Source organism: Podarcis liolepis, assembly GCF_965112155.1.
Source record: "Podarcis liolepis genome assembly, chromosome: 3".
NCBI lineage: Eukaryota > Metazoa > Chordata > Lepidosauria > Squamata > Lacertidae > Podarcis > Podarcis liolepis.
The window spans coordinates 101,307,558-101,328,323 of NC_139557.1; the positions used below are offsets into that span (position 1 = coordinate 101,307,558).

At 46.4% G+C, this 20,766-nt stretch overlaps 1 long non-coding RNA gene across 2 annotated transcripts; it reads right to left on the minus strand.

Annotated features, from left to right (window-relative positions):
• Positions 1-8,390: 8,390 nt before the first annotated feature.
• On the minus strand, positions 8,391-19,102 carry LOC310702871. Of its 2 annotated transcripts, none has more exons than XR_014523729.1 (3): positions 19,017-19,102; positions 11,480-11,596; positions 8,391-9,740 (listed from the first exon to the last, which is right to left on the minus strand). It is a non-coding gene; the product is annotated as an uncharacterized lncRNA (long non-coding RNA). The 2 variants fall into 2 exon arrangements; XR_014523730.1 differs by lacking the exon at positions 19,017-19,102 and adding an exon at positions 13,416-13,577.
• Positions 19,103-20,766: the final 1,664 nt, after the last annotated feature.

A 20,766-nucleotide genomic window follows, 5' to 3' on the forward strand; every position in this document is an offset into this window, starting at 1 on the left:
ACACTTCAGGTTACCTACGATTGATGTTACAGACTCCGCTAACCCAGAAATAGTACCTCAGGTTAAGAACTTTGCTTCAGGATAAGAATAGAAATTGTGTTCTGGCGGCGCGGCGGCAGCAGGAGGCCCCATTAGCTAAAGTGGTGCTTCAGGTTAAGAACAGTTTCAGGTTAAGAACGGACCTCCGGAACGAATTAAGTACTTAACGCGAGGTACCACTGTATCACTTTGACACCATCAGAAGTGGGCAGTTTCTTGTGAGTCCCGCTCTGGGTATTCAACATTAAGCTTCTCCTAAATTAACATGTTCTATAGTTCCAACTGCTAGGAAACAGACCAGTAATTTGGAACTAGCTTGGGCAGGATAAAATTTGGGTGGGCCTAGAATGTGATACTTGAGTGGGTTTCGACCCTGGGGTGCCTTGAATGATGGTTAGGGGTGCCACTGACAACACTGGCTTCTGTCCCTCTTTCCCTCCCTCCCTCCTCTGATGCCCTCTTGCTTCTCTGCCCCCCAAAGGCTTGCATAACTGTTTATTGCAGCAGCCCTGGCTACTAGCTCCCCAGGCAAATGGTGTCTCTGGGGCTGGCCAGGGAGTACTTCCCAGGCCCCCGTGGAGCAGAGACACCTCTCTTTGCAGAAGGGGGCAGACAGCTAAGAGACCAGGGGTGGCAGCTACGACTGCCCAGAGGACTCCCAAGGAGAGGGGAGAGGAGAGGAGGCTGAGGGAACACTCCACAAGAGAGGGTGAGAGGCTGCCAGCTCTGCAGGCAAGGTGTGATATAACTGGGCTCCTGAGCCCCACAGAGATGCAACAGAAAGAATGTAGTTGGACAAGGGAGCCATGGACTCAAAAAGGTTTAAAACCTCTGCTTGAATGAAATAAAAAGCACTTCCTTTGCCAATCATTCAGTTTTATTCTGTTTATTTAATCCACCATTCCTATCACAAATTATTGCTAATTTGTTTTTTTAGGCACATTGAACCATTCAGATTTTCAGTAGAATGATTGGCTTCTGAAGATCTGTCTTTATACTTTTCTTCCTACTCTTATTTCTACAATGTTGTCTCTACTGAGCATTTTCTGTCAATAAACCATTTAGTTTAAGTTAAAGTAATGACTTTGTCCCTATTATTATTATTATTATTATTATTATTATTATTATTATTATTATTGTCACGAGAAATGGGGTTGCTTGTGTGTAAACCTCCAGCTGTTCCAAACTGCTTAGAAGTTGGTGGTGTCTTTCCCTGACTGAGCAGCCTAGCTGCTGCTGCTGCTCAGTCGCTGGACGAATCCGTGTGTGGGCGGCTTCTAAATTTCCTCCAGCATAGAAGCTCCTTGACGGATAATCTCCGCCTCCCCTCTCTGCGCGAAACCCTTCTGCGCAGAGTGGGCGTCCCTAGGGGTGGCCCTCCACTCTCTTCACTGCCTTCAGTGCCAGAGTCTCGGAGCCTCTCCTACAAGATGCTTTCCCCCTCTTCCTTCTTCCTGGTGTCACCTGGACATTCTTCCCCAGATGACTCTCTCTCTCTACCCTTACTCGTTCCTTCTTCTGCAGAATCGAGAAGTACCGTCTCTCCCCTCTGCTCCGATGTCAGTTCCCTGACATCCACCTCCCTCCCAGGGCCCTCCCCTCCCCCCGTCCTTCCCTCTGACGGTGACGCAGGGAACCCTCGGAAAGAACTCTCCTCTCCATCTGACAATTCAAACACCCCTCTCCATTTGCTGCCCTCTCTCTCCTCTTCCCAATCTCCCCACTCGGATTCTTCTTCGGGCCAACCCCCTCCCTCCTCATCGGAGGTGGGAAAATCCGCAAACTCTTCCTCCTCATCGGTGGTGCCAAATTGCTCCCTCCAGAATCTCTCTGTTGGTTTGGGCTTTCTCGGGTACCTTCTATGAAACTCCTCCTGCAGGTACTCATCCCTCATTTCTTCTGCTGGGACCCATGCTTTTTCCTCAGCTGGCTCCCCCTCCCATGCCACCAAATACTCCCCCCTCCCCCCTCTCCACCTGGAATCGAGAATCTCAGCTGCATGTCCACTGAGTTCCCTTTCCTCCATCTGTGGATGCAAGGGTGTTTCATTTTGCTGACCCAGACACTCCCTCCCTCCCCTGAAAGGTGTAAGTAGGGACCTGTGAAACACAGGGTGCAGTTTCATGTGAGATGGCAATTTGAGCCTAAAGGTCACCGGATTGACTTGCTGAACTACTTGGAATGGTCCCAGCCTCTTTGGCCGTAGCTTCTTGCACCCTCCCTTGAAAGGCAACCCCTTGGTGGACAACCACACCTGGTCCCCCACTCCTAGGTTTTCCCCCTCCTTGCGGTGCCGGTCTGCCTGCCTCTTATACACTTCTTTGGCTCTCTCCAGGTTTAACTTAAGCTGTTGGTGTAAAGCCTGCATCTCTTCCACAAACTCCTCCGCTGCAGGAACACTCCAACTTCCCTCCCCTTCCCCAGGGAACGCCCTGGGGTGACACCCGTAATTTGCCATAAACGGGCTCATCCCTGTGGACACATGCTCTGCGTTATTGTATGCAAACTCAGCCAACGCTAATTTGTCCACCCAGTCCTTCTCCCTCTCGTTGACGTAGCAGCGTAGATATTGTTGCAGCACACTGTTCGCTCTCTCTGCCTGTCCATTCGTCTCCGGATGCCTGGCCATTGTGAACACCACCTCCACGTCCAGCAGACTCATAAGCTTTCTCCAGAATCGGGATGTGAACTGCCGGCCTCTGTTGGATAAAATCCTCAAGGGGGCGCCATGCAACCTGAAAACATGCTCTACAAACAACTTGGCCGTTTCTTCTGCAGTCACCGCATGCGAGCACGCAATAAAATGGCACATTTTCGTCATCAAATCAACCACCACCATAACTGCCGTTTTCCCCCTGGCTTTGCGTAAATCAGTCATAAAGTCAATAGCTACCACCTCCCATGGTCTCTCTGGTGTAGGTAAGGGTTGCAGTAACCCCGCAGGTGCCGACCTCTCCCCCTTCGCTCTCTGGCAAACCGGGCACCCTTGTACATACTGCTTCACCTCCTCCCTCACCCGTGGCCACCAAAACTGCCTGGTGACTAGTAACATAGTTTTATGTTGTCCAAAATGTCCTGCCGTCGGGTTGTCATGCATTTGTTTGAGTATTCTGTTTCTCAATTCCCCCTCAGGTATGTACAAGGCCCCCCTATAGTACAATGCTCCGTCCTTAACTTCAACCCCCCCCCGGAGTTTCCCCAGTGACATCAATTACTTGCATTTTGGCCTGTGCATATTGATCATCCCTCGTCAACCGGGCTAGCTCTTGCCTCCCGACGAACACTCCCCCACACACCCATTTGTCCTCGGGAATGACATGTCGTGCTTCTGGTCCTCCCTCCCCTTCCTCGTATTCAGGCTTGTGAGAGAGGGCATCTGCTCTGACATTTTCCTTCCCGGGCACGTACCTAATTTCAAAATTAAACTTGGAAAACTCTTGAGCCCACCGCACCTGTCGTTGGTTGAGCACTCTTGCCGTTCTCCAATACTCCAGGTTCTTGTGGTCTGTACACACCTGGACCTTGTGCTGTGCGCCTATGAGAAAATGTCGCCACCGTCGAAAAGCCTCGTGAATTGCCAGCAGTTCTCGATCGTACACTGTGTAGTTTTGCTCCGACTTGTTAAGCTTCCTGGAAAAGAAGGCACACGGTTTCCACTCCCCATTTGCGTGCTGAAGCAATATTCCCCCTATAGCTCTGTCTGATGCGTCAGTCTCTAGCCTTATTGGCTTTCGCAGATTCACGTGCAGGAACTGCTCTTCCGACGCAAACGCCTTCTTGAGCTTTTCAAAGGACCTTTGGGCCTCCTCCGTCCATACGAACTTCTTCTTGCTGCTGAGACAATCTGTTATGGGTGCTGTTAAATGAGCGAAGTTCTGGATAAATTTCCGGTAAAAATTTGCAAACCCCAAAAACCTCTGTACATCCTTCCGGTTCTTGGGAGGCTGCCATTCTACCACGGCCTGCACCTTGCCTGGGTCCATGGCCAGACCCTTCGCTGACAACCTGTAGCCCAGGAACTCCACCTCTCGTGCATGGAATTGGCATTTCTCCAGTTTGACCCACAGCTGATGCTCCTGCAGCCTTTTCAGCACTTCTCTGACATCTTTCACATGCTGCTCTTCATTCTCTGAATAGATGAGTACGTCGTCCAGAAAAGCCACACAATTCTTGTACAGCAAGGACCCCAGCACGTGGTGCATGAAAGCTTGGAAGGTGCTCAATCCCGATTGTAATCCGAAGGGCATAACTAAGTACTCAAAGGCTCCCAGAGGGGTGAACATGGTGGTTTTCCATTCATCCCCCTCCCTCATCCTTATCAAGTTGTACGCCCCCCGAAGGTCCAGCTTGGTAAAAATCTTCCCCTTCCTTACCCTGGCCAAAATGTCATCAATTCTGGGCATTGGAAAGGTCACTGGTTCCGACACCCTGTTCAAACCACGGTAGTCCACTACGAGCCTGGGCTCATGAGAGTCTCGCTTGTCCACAAAGAACACTGGACTACCCCCCACTGCCCTCGATTCCCTTATGAACCCTCGCTTCAGGTTCTTGTCAATAAACTTCCGCAATTCCTGCATCTCCCTATCTGACATGGCGTACAGCTTGCCCACTGGCAGCTGAGCGTCTGGGAGCAAGTTGATCTGGCAGTCAAAGGGCCTGTGGGGGGGTAGCCGATCCGCCTCCTTCTCGCTGAAGACTTCTTCCAAGTCCGCATACTGAGGTGGTACTCTCCCTTTTTCCCCCACCACCGTCCCTGCCACCCTGGCTACTGCCATCCTCGAGGTTTCCCCTCCGTGGCAATGCTCTCCGCAGTGAGCTGACCCAAAGGTGACTGTCCGCTGGTGCTACCCTACTACTGGGTCTTGCAGTGCCAGCCAACTCATTCCTAGTATGATGGGTGGTCCTGCCAGGGTGGCTACGTGGAAGGCAATGGTCTCAGTGTGTCTGGAAACCGTCATTTTCATGGGAGGGGTCTGGTGGGTTACATCCCCTCCCAAAAGTTCTCTCCCATCAATGGTGGTTACTTGCAGGGGATGTTCTAAAGGCACCACCTGGAGCTGGTGTTCTAGCGCAAAATCCTTGCTAAAGAAGTTGCAAGAGCTGCCTGAATCCAGCAGCGCCTTCACTTTGATGGGGTGTCCGTTTGGGAGTTCTAGCACCACCTCAATTGCTATGGCTGCTCGGGGAGGGTCTGGTTTGGGCACTACTACTGGTTGCTCGCCTGGCTGCTGTGCCCTCCTTCCTGCAGCCAAGCCTTGCCGTTTCCCGGCTCCTCCTTCTTTTCCTCCTCACTCCCCACAGCCCCCACCATTCCTTGCCACGCCCTCTTCTGAGGGCATGCTCTGGCAAAATGTCCCGGCTGCTGGCATAGGAAACACCTCTTATTGGTTTTCCCCCTCCTTCTTACGCACCTCACTGGAGTTTGAAAATCCGCGCGCGCGCGCTCCTCCAATCTCCATTGGCTCCTCGGGCGGCACTGCCGACACTGGCATGTCTGGAATCCGGTTCTCCTGCCAACGCTCAGCTCTCCCTTCCCGCCTTTCCAGCGCGCGCATCTCTTGTCGGACTCCCACAGCGAGCGCCAACTTGGTCAGCTGGTCCATCGATTGAGGGCGGGGTGAGCGGGAAAGTTCGTCTCTCACCCAAGAGGATAAGCCCTCCTCAAACAACATTTGAATAGGTTCTGAACTCAGATCCCACCCAAGTTTATGGATCAGCATAGCAAATCTCGACCAGTACTCTCTCACTGACTGGTTCCCCTGTTTGCACCGCATCAGTTCTTTGCACGTCACACTCAATTCCACATCACTCGAAAGCATGTGATCCATCGCTGAGAAGAACTTTCTCACGTCCTTTAAGGCAGCGTTCTCCGCTGCCATTAAGGGTCGAACCCAATCTCTGGCTCGCCCCTCCAGGTGCCCCACCACGAAAGCAACTGTCCCCCCATCGTCGGCAAAGTCATCGTACTGCAGGTCCAACGCATACTGCACTTCTGTTTTAAAAGCGTTGTAATCTCTGGGGTTGCCCCCAAACTTCTGCACAAGTCCCGGTGCCTTCCTTGCGATGGGGGTAACCTTCCCCTGGGCGTCATGCGTCCTCCTTTCATCCAGCTGCACCGCTAGTAGAGCCAGTTGCCTCTCCAGATCTCGGTTTCTCTCCTCAAGACTCTGTCCGTCTCCGGCTCCACCTCCTGCGCCTGCTCCGTCTGTTTGACTCATGACTGTTTCCCAGTGCTCTAACACACAAGCAACGTAGAGGACTCACGGATTGCTGTCACGAGAAATGGGGTTGCTTGTGTGTAAACCTCCAGCTGTTCCAAACTGCTTAGAAGTTGGTGGTGTCTTTCCCTGACTGAGCAGCCTAGCTGCTGCTGCTGCTCAGTCGCTGGACGAATCTGTGTGTGGGCGGCTTCTAAATTTCCTCCAGCATAGAAGCTCCTTGACGGATAATCTCCGCCTCCCCTCTCTGCGCGAAACCCTTCTGCGCAGAGTGGGCGTCCCTAGGGGTGGCCCTCCACTCTCTTCACTGCCTTCAGTGCCAGAGTCTCGGAGCCTCTTCTACAAGATGCTTTCCCCCTCTTCCTTCTTCCTGGTGTCACCTGGACATTCTTCCCCAGATGACTCTCTCTCTCTACCCTTACTCGTTCCTTCTTCTGCAGAATCAAGAAGTACCGTCTCTCCCCTCTGCTCCGATGTCAGTTCCCTGACAATTATTATTATTATTATTGTTATTATTATTATTACAAAGAAAATGACTTTATTTATGGATTTATTTCATAAAGTTCATACACCTCTCCATCATATAAAGTCATCAAAGAGGTTTACAGAAAGGATAAAGCAATAAGAAAAATTGACAACAATAATTTGAGACTTTTGAAAAGTGAAAACAAAAGACTAAAAACAGATTGAAACCTCCATCCATTTTCCTAAACATTTGGGTAGGCCAGTCTAAACAAAAATGTTTTCAGCAGGAGTCAAAAAAAGTACAGTGAAGGGATCTGCCTGACTGGAATACGTAGGGAGTTCCAAAGTATAAGGTGTTACCACACAAAAAGATCAAGTTCTTACAAATGCAGAATGGATATTATTAAGTGGTGCCTGTGACAGTTCCAGTTCTGCTGACTGAAGCAGTCTAGTCAATATTGTAGGTAAACTGATAATACCAAGCTTATAGGACATCGCAAATAATGCCGTTTTCTGGGCTGCCACCCCTCAAACGTCTGAGGGTGATGGAAGTACCAAGAAGGCCCCATCTGATCTTAATCTTGGATGGTGTCAGGAGTTTCTGCACATGGTGTTGACGGAAGTGGGAGGCAGGTGGGTTCATTGACTTGGGAAGGTAGTCCATGTAAGAGAAAGAAAGATCTGATCTGAAACCTCCACTGCCTTGTGGAATATATTCTGGAAAAGAAAAGGCCTAGAGAGTAACCTCTATACAAATTTGGAGTCCCTAAGACTGTTGGATGGCACCTTGTACAGATCCTTCTGGCAACTCCTGCAGTCAAGCTGGTGCCAAAAAAATATAGCTCTGCTTTCCTTTGGACCACACCGGTGAGGCCAAGAGGAGGGTCTTGTCATCTGGACAGCCCAGGACTTCCATATGCACTGCTTGCATCCCAGGGAGGTCACTTGACTGTTGCCAACACAGCAGTTTGACTTCACCCTCAGAGGCACACTCCATATGTTTTTCGAGGCAGATGGATGACCACAAACCATGTATTATCACCTCTGTAGTGGATTGACAATCCACTTGCAGCTCTTCAGCCAAAAAAGCCTACTCATTATGCAGGTAATGATATACTCATCAAGATGCCAACAGACCACTGACAATCCATGGAGAGGAAAAGGGAAACATCCGATATGTAGGAGATTTCATAGCCCATTACACTCACTCTTCATGCAACTAGTAGAGGAAAAATGACTCTTGAAGTGCCTGTGGAGTCATGCCTCAATGGGATCAAAAGAAGCAGATTGTCTGTAAGTGTAATACCGTAAGTGTAATACGGAATCTCCAACTACACTGTGGGACAAGATAAGATAAGCATTACTTTCTAGAACAGGGACACATCCTGTACACTCCTTGTTTTAGTAGCTTGAAATGTTTGGTTTACTTCCCATGGAAGGAGGGTGGTGGTGCCTGCTATGGTGACACATGCTATAAGAGGAAGAAATTTGGGCCGGATAAGTATCCTCAGTTTCCAAATATTTGGGTTTCGCTGTAAATGTTTGAGAACAGAAGTGCCTTTATACTGCCACCAGAAGTTGGATGTTAATAGTCACAGCACCCCCACAAACATGGTAAATATGGAAGGCAGTTGAAAACAATATTTAAACAGAATCAAAATCACTTGCTTTATCAATCATTCATTTGTTTATTTAATCCACATTCTAATAATGAATTATTGTTACTTTGTTTCGCTATGCACATTGAACCGTTCAGATTTACAGTACATTGATATGCTTTTGAAGGATCTGTGTTTCTCTTCCTGTTCTTCCTAATATATTGATTCTGTACTGAGTGTTATCAGTCAATAAACCTTTTAGTTTAAGTTACAATGACAACTCTGTGGTTATTAACTCTATTTCTATTACTATTAATTCATTTTTGTCTTCCTTCACTCAGGTCCCAGGGCGGCTTACAACAATTTTAAAATACAAAATATAACATTAAATATAACATTAAAATAATCAAACATTGCTCACAGAGTTGTGATGAGAAAGGGAAAGAAGGGATTGCTCATGCTTTCTTGAATTTATTGGAAGGATGAAAAGAGGGACAAATTATCCAAAATGTGTAATAGTCAGGCTAGATTGGTTGAACCCTTGGAGCTGTACCGGTTTGAGTGGGAAGGACAGAAAAACATGGCTCTTTATAAGACAAAGATGTGCCAGTCTGCTTAAAGGAACCAATATTCTTTTGTTTGCTACTATACAAAAACAAATTCTCAGAATAGGGACTTGTTCATCAGTTGAGGAGCAGGGATTAAATCCTGATGGTTTTGCAGCAGAAGTCTTGTTTCCTGCTGGGAACATGGTGCACAGCCAGTGCATGATTAAGCCCTGCCCTTCCTATCTCACCAATGATGTCAGCTGAAGGATGGATGGGCATGGTTTGGAAAGAATGGCCTCACAGGCTAAATTAGACCCTCTGGCAACCCAAGATTGATTGGCTTATGGGACCGAGGTCCTGGTGTATCATAGAATCCTAGAAATGTAGAGTTGGAAGGGACCCCAAGGGCATCTAGTCCAATGCCCTCCAATGAAGATATCATACAATGAAGATAGCATCCAACCTCCAAGGAGGGAGAGTTCATCACCCCCCAAGGGAGTCTGCATTTTGAAGGTGTTAACTTGGTAGCCATGGACGACACTTAAGATCTTACTTTTAAATATATATATTTTAATGGAAACGCTTTAGCATTCCGCACTCAGAGCCATAATCACACTCAGAGTCATGCCTTTAACCAATATGAGTATGGGACAAAGGAAAACTAAAGGGCACAAACAATGCACACACACGCTGATGTGTGGAGGATCTTCAAGCTGCTTCCAGTGCCGTGAGAAATTTGTCATTGCAGAAGTCACTGTCCTCGCAGCAGAAGAATTCGGTCCACTGGTCTGGGAACGGGGCGGGCTCTGAGGTGCCACACTTTGCATCTTTCTTTGTCCTGCAGCTTAGTGTTTGTATTTGAAGATCACCATCTGTGATGGCAGAGAATAAAATGAATGGAAAGAGGGGGGAAATGAGTAAGCATTTCCATTTATATTTTCATAGGTATATATACTAGGTGCTGCTATCCCTGCTTGCATTGCTCACCAACCCTGCCTGGCTGGGTGCCCACTCCCTTCACATGACCTCTCTCTCATTCAGCCAGGCCACCCACTCATTTGGACCCCAGGCTTCCCTTCTCGACATCGTTTGCAGGTGCACTGCCTTGAACCCGAAACATTGGGTGCCCAGGGTGTGCCACCATCACCACGGCATGTGCACATGCGCACACGCCAGCACACCCCGTGGTGTGCTGATGTCACTTGCACATGCCACAGGGAGTGTGTGCACCACCAAAAAGAAACTGGGGGGGCTGATCATTTAAAATTTGTGGGTGCCCAGGCACCCGTTGTTGTTGTTTTGTCGTTTTGTTGTGTCCGACTCTTCGTGACCCCATGGACCAGAGCATGCCAGGCACTCCTGTCTTCCACTGCCTCCTGCAGTTTGGTCAAACTCATGTTCGTAGCTTTGATAACACTGTCCAACCATCTCGTCCTCTGTCGTCCCCTTCTCCTTGTGCCATCCATCTTTCCCAACATCAGGGTCTTTTCCAGGGAGTCTTCTCTTCTCATGAGGTGGCCCAAAGTATTGGAGCCTCAGCTTCAGGATCTGTCCTTCCAGTGAGCACTCAGGGCTGATTTCCTTCAGAATGGATATGTTTGATCTTCTTGTAGTCCATGGGACTCTCAAGAGTCTCCTCCAGCACCATAATTCAAAAGTATCAATTCTTCGGTGATCAGCCTTCTTTACGGCCCAGCTCTCACTCCTGGACCCCGCTTAGTTGGCTCCTATGTCCTCCTATGTCCTTTTGTGCACACATGCAAGTGGGCAAATGGGTGGCAGCAGGAATATGGAGAACATGTGAATGCCCACTTGGGACCACCCAACTGCTTGCTCTGCCAACCTGTAACCTGGCCTGCCTGGTTTCCACACTCCACCTGCTGTTCTCTAGCCGCAATTCTTACCAAAACATTATATAGTAAGATATATATTTTTGAGTGTCCAACACCATTCCATTCAAGACAGGATTTTAGTCCAGCACTGTTCTGTGAGTGCACCACCATGCGGAGGGAGAGGAACAACCTTGTGTACCGCTATGACACTGGCAGTTGCACAACTCACATACAGAAAGTCCGCATTTCATTCCCTTGCATCCCCACATTAAAAGAGAAAATCAAGTAGTGGGTCTTATAAAAGACCTCTGCTGAATCCCTGAAGAGCCAGTTCCAGAGTATGCAAAGGGCACAGTAATGAATCATTAGTCATCAGTGTGCAAGTGGCTGTCCTTCCTGGACTCAGATGTTTTGACAAACAGTCATACCTTGGAAGTCGAATGGAATCTGTTTCGGAAGTCTTTTTGACTTCCAAAACATTTGAAAACCAAAGTGTGGCTTCTGATTGGCTGCAGGAAGCTCCTGCAGCCAATCGGAAGCTGCGGAAGCCTTGTTGGACATTCAGCTTTCAGTCACTTCCAGGTTTCGATCGTTCGGGAGCCAACAAATTCGAGAACTAGGCTGCTCAAAAACCAAGGTACATCTGTACTCTGCAACAAGATATGTACCAAACTGTGGGAAGCAGATGGAACTGTAAACATGGAATTTGATGTCAGTGAAATTTGCATTGACATTATTGCTCAAATAAGCCCAAAGAAGAGGAAGATTAGATTACTTACTAAGGTACACCTTTAGGGCATGGCAGGTTTGCCTTTCAGGATCAGCTTCACAGGCACGAGGAGGCAAAAATTCTTCCCATGGACTGGAGGAGCTTTCCCGACATTGCAGCGTATCAACTTTGAAAGACAAATCATCCTGATTATAATACCAAGCTTGACCTCAAGTGACAATGAATGAATAATCTATTCTTTGAAGTCACTGAAGTTTTCCATATGAACATGCAGTGCAGAATCCTTAAATTAAGGATAATTCTGGCTGAATGGATGCAAAATATTAACTATTTGACACCCTTTAAGATTAGATTATATGCTTGTGAAGTCACTGAATGGGCCTTATGAGGAGCTTTTGAAGGAGCTTGGTAGGTTTAGCTTGGAAAAGATGAGACTGAGATGAGATATGTTAGCCATCTTCAAATGTCTTAAGAGCTGTCACATGGAAATAGGAACAAGCTTATTTTCTCCTGCTCTGGAGAGTAGGATTCGAACCAATGGCTTCAAGTTACAAGAAATGAGACTCTAACTAAACATCAGGAAGAACTTTCTGACTGTAAGAGCTGTTCAACAGTGGAATAGTCTCCCTCGGGAAGTTGTGGACTCTCTTTGCTTGGAGGTTTTTAAGCAGAAGTTGGATGGCCATCTGTCATGGATGCTTTAGCTGAGATGCCTGCATTGCAAGGGGTTGGACTAGATGATCCTTGGGTATCCTCCAACTCTATGATTCATTAGCAATGCAACTTCTACAACACAAGTTAAAGGTCTTTGGATCATGCATGTGGCACTCACTGGGACATGGTGGGTCAAGATTCCAGTGAGAGCTCATTTGCTGTTTGTTGTAGCTTGGAACTGCATGACCACCCTCAGGGGTCACCGCCAGCTTCTGGACCTCCCAGCCTCTCTGCCCCAAACCAATACCTCAGCAACTGCAGCAACTTCTTATGTGCTACTGCTGGTGCAAGCATTACCACTGTATGCATTACTGCAGGCAGAATTTTTACCTTTTTCATCCATGCATGCACTATGGTTCACAGACTTGTTTTGTGCCACCACCCCCTTGGTTCCATAAACTTATCTGCAATATCCCCAACCCTTTAAAAAGCATCATTCAGAACAGCACAACCCACCAAGGGTTGTGGTAGATCGCAGGATCCTTATCATGTTCAAAAAGTTACAAGGGAAAAGCTAAAAAAACTCTGTGCAATCCTCCCCCCAAAAAGCTCAACAACTCTGGGCAACCCACCCACCCCAGGCACGCTCCTCCTCCCTCCAATGACAATGGGAAGATCACTGCCAGGTTTTTTATACTGGGAACAGATCACAGTCTTTTGGGAGTTGGACGAGCCTGGCATAGACTACTGAAGAAATTTGCTTGAATGTTTCCTAGCTTCCTGGTTTTGCAACTGGTGACTACAATCTGAATCCCTGATCTGTACATATGTTGAGGGCTTCATGCCTCACTGGAATGTGTTCATTACAATGTGCAATTATTATTTTGCAAGCCATTGCCCATGGGACCCTCTGTCTCTGATAAGGATGGAGCTTTTCAAAGTCCGTGTCAGAGCTGTTCCCTTTCGGAACAGCACAACCCACCAAGGAAGATAATAGCACAATACAATTCAGACACTAAACATTAATTGCACATTTTTTCAAAATCCTGTTAAAACTATTTAGTTTAATTCAACAAAATGGATGAACTTGACCCAGTGATGCCAGCTTTTCAAAGTCTGAAAGTCATTTACACCTGTAGCACCCTCCTGCTGACACCTGCCTCATCGTGCCCCCTAAGAAAGATCACGTTTCAGAACCACGGCTGAGGTTTGCTCATGCTTTCCTATGTATTGAAATGAGTTACTATTGTCCCCTTTCTCTTTTTAAAATGCTTTTGTCTATGATACCTTGAGTGAACAGCCTTCTTTCAGCTCTGGGAGAAGGAACTTACCTTCATGTGGAAGGAAGAGAAAAGCACAGATAACAAGGAGCAGGAGCGGAACCCCGGGGGACATATTGGAATCAAGAGGGTTCTTTGCACCACAGTAAAGCTCTAGGTTCTTCAAAGGAGACACAATGATGTCCACTCCCTCCCAACAAGAGGGAGTGCTTCTTTTATCCCTTTACTGGCATGTGTACAGAAGCATTCTGTCCCCATTAACTGTGGACATAGGGAGTTTGGTGGGCACTGACTGGAAAGAAAACGAACACTCAGTGTAACACCGAAGTGAGGGGAGGATTACACTGTTTTGTACATTCTAAGACAAGATGTGAACCTTAAAAGAACTATCCCTGGAAATTTACACTTATTTTAATTTTGTGATATGATTCTCCAACCAAATAAATATCTTTTCTTCCACCTTGGGGAGCATCATGCCAAATTGGGTGAATGCCTCTTCAGAGGTGTCCAAATTAGTGTAGTTTGGAACAGTCTAGTCTGCCATCTTGATCCAAAATGGCATTCAACGCTTTCCAAATGTAGACAAAAAACAGCTCCTACATTTCAGAAATCAATATGCCAGATATCTTCACAAAGTCTTCATGGAAGATAGCGGCACTTCCTCCCATTATATATCTGACAGGTGCCTTCTCTATTGTCTTTTTAGCACCTACTCAAAACATTCCACTTTCAACTAGCCTTTTTAGTGGATATCTTCATCCAAGTTGATATCAGTATTTCATCTGGAGTGAATTTATTCATGTTATCTCTCCCCCCCCCCCCGCCTAAGAAACAGTATCTGACTTTTCTCCTTGATCTGGGCTGATCCAGGGAACTCTCAACCAGGATCTGGTCTCCAAAGTCAATTGCAAGCAGGGCTAACATTTAACAAGGGCTTTTTAAACCCTGTATGGTGGGGAGACACATTGCAAAATGAAGCAATTTGCAATGGTAAATCTCCATGGGATGTCTCATGGGAAGCAATTCATAAATGAAGCAATAACGAAATAAATAAAGTTGTTGAAAGGGAATGAAATTTCGGAGATCGCAATACTGGATAGTTAACTTTTATAAATATTAGAGACATTTTCCCTTTGAAAACAATGATAAACACAACCCTTGTTGGCTGCCCATTTCATGACTTTGGACAGCCAGAGATGATGTATTGGGCAGACCCAAGAGCAATACGATGTTTTTCTCTCATTTAACAGAGGTTGCAGCAACACCATACATTTAAAGAACTCCTACACCACTTAAACAGCCATGGCTTCCCCAAGAACTGTAGTTTCTTAAGGGTGTTGACCTCACAGTGCTACAATTCCCAGCACTCTTAAATAGCTACAGTTTCGAGGATTCTCAAACCCAAAGTAGTATAAGAGTGCTGTCAATGTATAGCATAGATCTGAACATAGGGAAAACCCATTCTACAACCACAGGTGTTTCAAAGTTGGCCTCGCTACCTGTTTCCTTCTGTGGAATTGCATAGGTCAGGGATGTCCAACCAGTCGATTGTGACCTACATGTAGATCCCCAGCTGATCCTGGTAGATTGCGGGATCCTTATCATGTTCAAAAAGTTACAAGGGAAAAGCTAAAAAAACTCTGTTCAATCCTCCCCCCAAAAAGCTCAACAACTCTGGGCAATCCACCCACCCCACGCACGCTCCTCCTCCCTCCAATGACAATGGGTAGATCACTGCCAGGTTTTTTATACTGGTAGTAGATCACAATCTTTTGGGAGTTGGACGAGCCTGGCATAGACTACTGAAGATATCTGCTTGAATGCTTCCTAACTTCCTGGTTTTGCAACTGGTGACTACAATCTTAATCCCTGATCTGTACATATGTTGATGGCTTCATGCTCACTAGAATGTGATCATTACAATGTGCAATTGTTATTTTGCAAGCCATTGCCCTTCTGACCCTCTGTATCTGATAGGGATGGAGTGCACTTAAGGGTATCTGGGCAAGCACATCATCAAATGGATAAAAGGAAGCTGCTTGTTTGCCCCAGTAGAAGTGAGTGGAGATCACCATTGCCTCCTCTGTAACCAAGAGCTCTGCTGTGGCAAGATGTCCCTCATGGTTCAAATGCTGCTCCTTGGTATCTGTGTTAGCCTCTTCCTTCCTTCTGGAGGTAAGTTCCTTTCCCCAGTGCTGGGAGACAGTTTTTCAGATGGAAGCAATAAACCTTTGATAACCAGTTGCTGGCAATCACAAGTGAAGAAAGTGCTGTGGAGCTCAGGTCCTACTTGTGGGCATCTGGTCAGGCACTGTGGGAAGAGGATGCTGAACTCAATGGGCCACTCTCCTGATCTTCTGAGGTTCTTCTACATAGATTACACTTGAGGTTCAAGGCTGGTATCTTAGAGTCTGAAAGGGGCTCTATAGCATTTTTTACCTCCACTGTCAGAGGCAATATGTATCCAAATACCAGGGGATTCACCAGTGGCTGAAGTGCTATTGAGCTCACGTCCTACTTGTGAACTTCCCAAAGGGGTCTGTTGGGCCTCTGTGAGAACAGGGTGCTGGACCAGCTGGGCCATTGGCCTGAACTAACAGGCTCTTCTTGTGTTCTTATACATTGATTACCCATTTATTATCACCTGAATTTCAAGACTGGTATTCTGATAACCTTGAGGTTCTCCCTTTTGATGCAGATGCACTGAAATGTCGAGTTTGCATGGCCCTATTTGAAGGGAGTCCATGTACACCTGAAATTACATGCGACGCTAACCCTAAATTTCAAATGTGCCATGTCTTCAAGTTGACCAGAGGTAAGAGACCTACCATATTTTCCCATGTATTGGATGCCCCAATGTATACGACACCCCATATTTTGGGGGAGTCCAAATTAAGAAAATGGGGGAAATTACCCTGACTTGTTGAGCTTTTTATTTTGGGAGGATTGCCCAGGGGCTAATAGCCACGCCCGTCTAACATGCCACTGTTCCCTCACCAGCAATCACTGAGCTGTCTTGGGGGGGGGCAGAGTTGAGCTCTTTTTGGGGGGGTTAAGCTTTTTGTTTTAGCACTTTTTGCCTTTTCCGTGGGGCATTCTTAGTCTGCTTGCCTCCTCACACTCAGCCCACCCTACAGCTGGGAGGGAGGCTGAAGATGGTCCATTTGTGCAGCAAGGATTCTGCGCCCGGCTACTCGTGAGTGGCGCTGCAGTTGTAGGGCAGGCTGAGTGCGCCAACTTGAGCGGCCAACTTGAGCAGGATGCTTCCTGAGGGAGAGCAGGAGGGAGGGAGTGGGGGGGGGAGAAGGTAAGCAAACTAGGGAGGCCCCGGGCTGCGACTGCAAGAGCATATATGGTGGAAAGTTCCATATTTATTTATATATTTTATTGCTATATTCCGTGTATAAGATGACCCACGTTTTTAAATTTCAAAAAAACTTTGCGGAGGGAATACAGAACAGTGGTACCTCGGGTTAAGTACTTAATTCGTTCCGGAGGTCTGTTCTTAACCTGAAACTGTTCTTAACCTGAAGCACCACTTTAGCTAATGGGCCCTCCTGCTGCCGCTGTGCCACCAGAGCACAATTTCTGTTCTTATCCTGAAGCAAAGTTCTTAACCTGAAGCACTATTTCTGGGTTAGCAGAGTCTGTAACCTGAAGCGTATGTAACCTGAAGTGTATGTAACCCGAGGTATCACTGTGCATTTCCTCATGGCATATAATTATGAAGGGTGGTATAATATTTCACAGAAATACCTTTATAAGGAAACATACATTGCTATAACTAACATGGCAACCAGGGACACGATGCTGGCCATGAAAATTTCATCAATATTACTTGCTGCAGAAATTCCATATTATTACAGTCCTTTCACTTTTTGAAGTTTTTTTCCCTCTGGTGGAAACCGTAAATCCCCCTGCAACAGTATGTCCAAAGTCCGGAATCCCGGAAGAGCACCCATGGCCTAAAGCAGCGATGGAGAATAGGTGAAGCTCTATATTTGTTGGACTACAGTCCCCATTGGAGTTTGCAATTGACCAAGCTGGCTGGGGCTGGTGGGAGCTGCAGTCCACAAGAAGTTGGCCAGTGCCCAATAATGGATCATTGCTCAGTTTTGTGTCTATCCTTGAGTTTAGAAGGATAGGCACAAAACTGAGCAATGATCCATTATTGAGCACTAGCTAGGAGCAACTCCTGAGTGTCCTTCAGATCACCCTCTACCTGATCTATTTTAACTGGAGACCTTCCATATGCAAACCATTTGCTCTGCATGCTTGTTCATCATACTGGTGTGCAGTGCAGCTTTTTCCACAAAAATAGTCCGGGAGCACAGCCCTGTCCCTCCTGCTTACGTGTACGAGCTGGAGAGGCAGGGCTGTGAGGGGATCTCTGCAAGCCGCAACCGTCCCTCCTGCATGCAGCCTTGCCTCTCTGGCTGGCGCATGTGAGCCACAGGTACAGAGCGGCTTGCAGAGTGACGCTCAGGGAGGCTTCTTCTTGCGCATCAGGTGTTAGCCAAGAAGCTGAAAAGCCTCATCAAAGCCCCGCTGCACCTCCAGCTCATGAAAAAAACCCTTTTCAGAGCCCACAGAGGATGTCCCCTTTGTGCTCCAAGGACAGTCTTCTCATGAGTCAGAGGTACTATGGGCCCATAGGTGTTACTGCTGAAAAAAAGCATTGCCAGTGTGCCAGCTGATTCACAACTGTGGCACAACCTGGATCCTGTAATTAGCATGGCTGATAGTTTCACCACACTCACAAGTGGGGAGAATGAAGACCCAGGAGAGGACTTCATTTGTTGTAAACTGTAGATGTGAGGTGTAGTAGCCTCGGTGTCCAGAAAGCATAAATATAAATGTCTTCTCCTTTTCTCTCTCTACTTTCATTCTGCCTGTCACCATAATAGATGGGAAAGTTCAGCAGAAAATTCTAGGCTGCAAGTCAAAGAATACTGGAATTTGCAACACCAGCACCAATATTGATGGAACTGAGGCTCGACATATCTGTTGTGATGACAGAGACTTCTGCAATCAGGATCTGTAGACAGGAACTAAAAACAACCTGAAGAATGACTGCAAATTGAAGCGTGTATAGGATCTTCTGCTTATGGTCACCTTTTTTCTATATCCTCTTCTTCCATTTATTTGATATAGAGTTTTCAAGGTGTGTGTTTTTTTGAAAGGATTCAAACCAATGTCTTCAAGTTATAAGAAAGGAGACTCTGACTAAACATCAAGGGGGAAACGTCTGATGGTAAGAGCTGTTTGACAGTGGAATGGTGTCCCTCTCTCATTCTATACGTAATGCAACTTTTACAACACAAGTGAAAGGTCTTTGGATCATGCATGTGGCACTCACTGGGACTGGGACATGGTGGGTCAAGGTTGCAGTGAGTGCTCAGTTACTGTTGCAGCCTGGAAGTGCACGACCACCCTCAGGCATCACCACCAGCTCCTTGACCTCCCTGCCTCCTTGCCCCAAACCATCTCCTCCCCAGCAGTTACAGTGCTGCCACCACCTGCAGCATGCTTCCCTTATGTGCTACTGATGGTGCAAGCATCACCACTGCATGCATTTCTCTTTTTAAAATGCTTTTGTCTATGATACCTTGAGTGAACTGCCTTCTTTCAGCCCTGGGAGAAGGAACTTACCTTCATGTGGAAGGCAGAGAAAAGCACAGATAACAAGGAGCAGGAGCGGAACCCTGGGGGACATATTGGAATCAGGAGGGTTCTGTGTGCCACAGTAAAGCTCTAGGTTCTTCAAAGGAGGAACAATGATTTCCACTCCCTCCTGCCAAGACGGCACAACTTGCTTGCTTTATCCCCTTACTGGCATGTGTACAGAAGCATTCTGTCCCCATTAACTGCATAAATAAAGAGTCCAGTGGACAGTGTCTTGAAAGAAAATGAACCCACAGTGCGTAACACTGAAGTGAAAGGGGCCCCTCTTTGGTATGAGTTATATCTGAGTCCATTCCACCCATGACCATCTCTGCAACAATAACATCGTGGACAGACTTCAGTTAAATGATCCGTGGTACAAAATTTGATTTAAAAGCTTACTTGAGGGATATAAGAAATCATACAGTAGCAGTGGTTGCCAGCATCATGCCCTCCAGGTGTTTGGATGCCTTGTGTTTTCTTATTTTCAGAATGGGGGCAGGGAGCAAGGTTGCTAATTATCTGGTATGTTACTTGTATTTTCCTTACTATTAGATGTTAATGCTTGTGTGTGTGTGTGTGTGTGTGTGTGTGTGTGTGTGTGTCCTACACAGGCATTCATTATAAACTCTATATTTATGGATTTTTTCCTTTTGTATACATGATGTGCATTTCTGTTTCTTCCAACTTTTATATTCATTCTCTCTCTCTCTCTCTCTCTCTCTCTCTCTCTCTCTCTCGCTCTCGTCTTCTTGAAAACATTCAAACAATCTCATTACCTATTTCTAAGCAACAAATTGGTAGGAGGGGGACATTCATAGGTTTAGGGGAATGTTGAGGTTTTCAACGATCATATGTAGCTATATATACCACAAACCATATTGATTAAACATCACATTTCCACCACATATGCACTTCTTTGATTTTTGTGTTGCAGAAATAAATACAGTGGTATCTCGGGTTACATACGCTTCAGGTTACATACGCTTCAGGTTGCAGACTCCACTAACCCAGAAATAATGCTTCAGGATGAGAACAGAAATTGTGCTCCTGCGGCACGGCAGCAGCAGCAGCAGCAGGAGGCCCCATTAGCTAAAGTGGTGCTTCAGATTAGGAACAGCTTCAGGTTAAGAACAGACCTCCGGAACAAATTAAGTACTTAACCCGAGGTACCACTGTACCTTCTATTCCACCTTGGGGAGCACCATGGCAAATTGGGTGACTGTATCTTCAGAGGTGTCCAAAGCAGTGGAGACTTTATTCAAAATGACATCCAGAACTTTCTAAATGTAAATAAAAACCAGCTCCTCCATCTCATGAACCAGTGTGCCAAATCTGGTGACAATATCTTCAGAGGTTTCCAAAGACATTCTACATGTGCCTTCTGTGTTGCCTTTTTAGCAGCTGCTAAAGACATTCCTCTTTCGTAATTTTTTTTTAAAAAAATTATTGGAATTTTATTTACAACATAACACAACACCCACCCCCAATACACAAATCCACCCACATTAAACATGAACATAACATACAGTGAGCATAACATACAACAATACAAACAACCAAATAAAATACTTTCTTTATCCTGTATCTGGCCTCTTTATTTACTTCTTATAAACTGTTTCTTTTATGAATAATTATTAAGATTTTTTCTAATTATAACTTAAATATCCACAAAGTCTCTTGCAGACATTAATTGAAACAAATCCAGGTATGTATTTTAGGGCACTGTTTTGTGAAG